Here is a 6,056-nt window from a genome sequence, read left to right as displayed (position 1 = left end):
GAATAATAATAATAGTGCATGTGCATTGGACTAAGCTGGAATCTGCAGGCATTCAATAAACAGGAGAAGACAAGGCAATATGGGCTCTTTTGTCAGATCAAAAATAATGCATATAAGAGCCACTTCAACAATTTAATCATGGTCTTCTCCTATCGACCCCCAAAGAAAAGAAAAGAAGTAAAACTATTTACACGGGAAAGCTCCCAACAAGCAAAAGAAGAACATGAAATATTTTTGGGTTTTCTTTTTAATTACTACTACAAGCATGGAAATAAAACTGATTAAAAGCTACAACTAATTTTTTGGTTTTTCTTAAGGTTTATTAAACACACAAGAAGAAAACATAAAAAGGGAAATAAACTAGCATGGATGATACAATGAAAAAGTATGAGCACCGACATCTAGCAATGGGTGTGTGAACATAAATGTAATGTCGGTGGGAAATACGTACTCCCCCAAGCTTAGGCTTTTGGCCTAAGTTGGTCTATGGCCACAGCTGGCCTGACGGATATCCATAATAGTAGTTGGGGTCGTACTTAGAAGAAGAAGAGGAAGACTCCGATTGCCAATGGCCGACAATCATCTCCGGATCCCACTGGTAATTGGACTGTCGTGAAGGACCAACTTGTGGTTCCGGCTCTGGCTCCACGACTGGTGCAGGGTTCCAGTAGGCGTGAATAGCCTTCAATGGAACAAGGTACGTGCCTGAAGATAAATCAAACAAAGAAGGAGCAGGCAGGGTAATAGTCTCAGGATGATGTTTGTGAAAGAACAATTGATATTTAAGCTCTCCTTCCCTATTCTTAACAATAAAATCATGTGCCACCATACTTTTATAATCTAAATAAACACGAGGCAACACTTTTTCTTCCTTCTCATAGTGCCTAATAGGTATGTTAAAATGTGCAGCTAGGAGTGAATCATAGATGCCTCCAAAGATGGGGCCCTTTGTATGGTTCAGACTTAACCATTTGGCAATAATGCCGCCCATACTAACAGAGTTATCACCATATAAACCGTGGAGCAAAATAATAATATCAGGGATACTAAGGTTTCCACAGTTTCCGCGACCAATTAAGCAGCGACTAGCAAATAATGCAAAATAACGTAAAACAGGAAAATGTATGCTACTTATTCGTGCATAGGAAACCTTCCTTGTTTCCCCTACAGTGATAGTATCAATAAACCCCTCCACATCATCGCGATGTGGCTCTTCTGTCTTGCCCTCAAAAGGGAAACCCGACAAAAATCATAAAGTGACGTATCCTTATGCTCATCATATAAATAAAACTCCACCGTAGGTGGTGAGCTCCTAGAATGGAAATGAAAGTTTTGCACAAAGATATTTGTGAGTAAGAGATACTGATCGCATTGGTCGTGGAGGAAAGCGGTAAGGCCTGCATTCTTAGCCAATTCATGAAAATCTTCATAAATCCCGGCTGCTCTCAAGAAAACCTCGGAAGGCCATTCATATGCCCGAACCTCCGCGGTGCGCGGCAGATTATACTTAGGCTTCGGTGCCTTTTCCTTCGAGCTTTGGCTCGATGAGCCCCTCAAAAGTCTCCTCATCATTTTCTGAAAAATTCTGAATTTTTTAGTAACTTCAAAATAAAAGTAAACCGAACTCAATAATATTGATAACAACTACTCCTACAAGTGCCTAGGGCCTATATCATGCATCAAAACTACTTGGAACCATATAAATTTGACATGCAATCTCAAGAACAGGGTCACCTAAGCAGCAAAAATTTGCAATGAATAAAGCACTAGAACAAAAACTAATTGGACCAATGGAGGAGTCACATACCAAGGAACAATCTCCCCAAGCAGTTTTGTGAGAGGTGCTTTGAGCAAGGAGATCGAAAATGGCAGCAAAGTGAGCTAGGACTCGGGTTTGAGCTGGTTATTCATGTTTGTAGGAGGAAGAAGGAGTGTATGGGTGAAAGGATAAGTGTAGGAGGGCCACCATGGGCCCACGAGGCAGGGGGCGCGCCCAGGGGGTAGGGCGCGCCCTCCACCCTCGTGGGCAGGTGGTTGACCCCCTGCCGTGTTCTCAGTGCCAAATATTCTCAAATATTCTAGAAAAAAAATCATATTTAAATTTCAGGGCTTTTGGAGAACTTTTATTTTCGAGGTATTTTTATATTACACGGATAATCAGATAACAGATAGAAAAAATATTTATTTTTATTTTATTTAATATAAAATAACAGAAAGTAAAAGTGGGGTACAGAAGGTTGTGCCTTCTAGTTTCATCCATCTCATGATCATCAAAAGGAATCCACTAACAAGGTTGATCAAGTCTTGTTAACGAACTCATTCCGAATAACATGGAACTGGAGAAATTTCGAATAACACTATGTTACCTCAACGGGAGTATGATCATCCCCAATAATAAGAATATCATATTTCTTCTTGACAGTAGGAAGAGGAAATTCAAAACCTCCAAATATAATCGATGGAATTTTTCCAATAGAGTTGATACTATGAACTTGAGGTTGTTTCCTCGGAAAGTGTACCGTATGCTCATTACCATTAACATGAAAAGTGACATTGCCTTTAGTGCAATCAATAATAGCCCCTGTAGTATTCAAAAAGGGTCTTCCAAGAATAATAGACATACTATCGTCCTCGGGAATATCAAGAATAACAAAGTCCGTTAAAATAGTAACGTTTGCAACTACAACAGGCACATCCTCACAAGTACCGACAGGTATAGCAGTTGATTTGTCAGCCATTTGCAAAGATATTTCAGTAGGTGTCAACTTATTCAAATCAAGTCTACGATATAAAGAGAGAGGCATAACACTAACACCGGCTCCAAGATCACATAAAGCAGTTTTAACATAGTTTCTTTTAATGGAGCATGGTATAGTGGGTACTCCTGGATCTTCAAGTTTCTTTGGTATTCCACCCTTAAAGTATAATTAGCAAGCATGGTGGAAATTTCGGCTTCCGGTATCTTTCTTTTATTAGTAACAATTTCTTTCATGTACTTAGCATAAGGATTCATTTTAAGCATATCAGTCAATCGCATACGCAAAAAGATAGGTCTAATCATTTCAGCAAAGCGCTCAAAATCCTCATCATCCTTTTTCTTGGATGGTTTGGGAGGAAAAGGCATGGGTTTCTGAACCCAAGGCCCTCTTTCTTTACCATGTTTCCTAGCAACAAAGTCTTTCTTATCATAACGTTGATTCTTGGATTGTGGGTTATCAAGATCAACAACAGGTTCAATTTCTATGTCATTATCATTACTAGATTGAGCATCATCATGAACATTATTATTAACATTACCACTAGTTTCAAGTTCATTACCAGATTGAGTTCCAACATTAGAAATAGAAATATAATTTGGATTCTCAGGTGTTTCAGTAACAGGTTCACTAGAAGCATGAAAAGTCCTATCATTTTTCTTTTTCTTCCTTTTAGAAGGACTAGGTGCATCTATATTATTTCTCTGAGAATCTTGCTCAATTGTCTTAGGATGGCCTTCAGGATACAAAGGTTCCTAAGTCATTCTACCAGTTCTAGTAGCCACTCTAACAACATTATCATTATCTTTACTATTCAATTCATTGAGCAAATCATTTTGAGCTTTAAGTACTTGTTCTACTTGAGTGGTAACCATAGAAGCATGTTTACTAATAAGTTTAAGTTCACCTTTGACATTAGCCATATAATCACCCAAGTGTTCAAGCATATTTGAATTGTATTTCAATTGTCTACCAAAATAAGCATTAAAATCTTCTTGCTTAGCCATAAATTTATCAAACTCATCTAAGCATGAGCTAGCAAATTTAGTAAATTGGATTTCAGCTTTATCATAGATATAGAGAGAATTTACCTTTACTACCTGTGTCGGGTTATCAAGACCATGAGTTTCTTCAATAGGTAATGGATTAAGATTATATGTTTCTTCAACAGGCGGTAAAGTAAGACCATGTATTTCTTCAATAGGAGGTAAATTCTTAACATCTTCAGCTTTAATAACTTTTTCTTTCATAGATTTCTTTGCCTCTTGCATATCTTCAGGACTGCAAAATAGAATACAACTCTTCTTCGGAGTTGGTTTAGGAATAGGCTCAGGAATTAGCTCTGGAGGTGTCCAATTATTTTCACTTGTCAACATATTATTCAATAGAATTTTAGCTTCATCCGGTGTTCTTTCCCTGAAAACAGAACCAACACAACTATCCAGGTAATCTCTGGAGGCATCGGTTAGTCCATTATAAAAGATATCAAGTACTTCATTTTTCTTAAGAGGATGATCAGGCAAATCATTAAGTAATTGGAGAAGTCTCCTCCAAGCTTGTGGGAGACTCTCTTCTTCAATTTGCACAAAATTATATATATCCCTTAAAGCAGCTTGTTCCTTATGAGCAGGGAAATATTTAGCAGAGAAGTAATAAATCATATCCTGGGGACTACGCACACAACCAGGATCAAGAGAATTAAACCATATCTTAGCATCACCCTTTAATGAGAACGGAAATATTTTAAGGATGTAAAAGTAACGAGTTCTCTCATCTTTAGTGAACAGGGTGGCTATATCATTCAATTTAGTAAGATGTGCCATAACAGTTTCAGATTCATAGCCATGAAAAGGATCAGATTCAAGCAAAGTAATTATATCAGGATCAACAGAGAATTCATAATCCTTATCAATAACCAAGATAGGTGAAGTAGCAAAAGTAGGTCAGGTTTCATTCTAGCATTTAGAGATTGCTTACTCCATTTAGCTAATAGCCTTTTGAGTTCATTTCTATTTTTGCAAGCCAAAATAGCTAAAGAAGCTTCTTGATAAAAAACATAACCCTTAGGAATAACAAGTGATTCTTCATCATCACTTTCATCAGTATCATCAAATTCAATATTTTCAATTTCTCTAGCTCTAGCAAGTTGTTCATCAAGAAAATCACTAAGTGGCACAGTAGTATCAGGCATAGAGGTAGTTTCATCATAAGTATCATGCATAGCAGAAGTGGCATCATCAATAACATGCGACATATCAGAACGAATAGCAGAAGCAGGTGTAGGTGTCGCAAGCTTACTCAAAATAGAAGGTGAATCAAGTGCAGAGCTAAATGGCAGTTCCTTACCTCCCCTCGTAGTTAAGGGATAGATCTTGGTTTTTGGATCTCTCAAGTTCTTCATAATGATAAGCAGATATATATATCCCAAGTGACTCAAAGAATAGAGCTATGCTCCCCGGCAACGGCGCCAAAAAATAGTCTTGATAACCCACAAGTATAGGGGATCGCAACAGTTTTCGAGGGTAGAGTATTCAACCCAAATTTATTGATTCGACACCAAGGGGAGCCAAAGAATATTCTCAAGTATTAGCAGCTGAGTTGTCAATTCAACCACACCTGGAAACTTAATATCTGCAGCAAAGTATTTAGTAGCAAAGTAATATGATAATAGTGGTAACGGTAGCAAAAGGTAATGATAACAGAAGTAATGTTTTTGGTATTTTGTAGTGATTGTAACAATAGCAACGGAAAAGTAAATAAGCGAAAACAATATATGGAAAGCTCGTAGGCAATGGATCGGTGATGGAGAATTATGCCGGATGCGGTTCATCATGTAATAGTCATAACCTAGGGTGACACAGAACTAGCTCCAGTTCATTGATATAACGTAGGCATGTATTCCGAATATAGTCATACGTGCTTATGGAAAAGAACTTGCATGACATCTTTTGTCCTACCCTCCCGTGGCAGCGGGGTCCTTACGGAAACTAAGGGATATTAAGGCCTCCTTTTAATAGAGAACCGGAACAAAGCATTAACAAATAGTCAATACATGAACTCCTCAAACTACGGTCATCACCGGTAAGTATCCCGATTATTGTCACTTCGGGGTTAATGGATCATAACACATAATAGGTGACTATAGACTTGCAAGATAGGATCAAGAACACTCATATATTGATGAAAACATAATAGGTTCAGCTCTGAAATCATGGCACTCGGGCCCTAGTGACAAGCATTAAGCATAGCAAAGTCATAGCAACATCAATCTCAGAACATAGTGGACACTAGGGATCAAAC

This window comes from Triticum dicoccoides, chromosome 2A, assembly GCF_002162155.2.
Source record: "Triticum dicoccoides isolate Atlit2015 ecotype Zavitan chromosome 2A, WEW_v2.0, whole genome shotgun sequence".
Lineage (NCBI taxonomy): Eukaryota > Viridiplantae > Streptophyta > Magnoliopsida > Poales > Poaceae > Triticum > Triticum dicoccoides.
The sequence above is the reverse complement of the archived record's forward strand: the minus strand, read 5'-3'. Positions refer to the sequence as shown.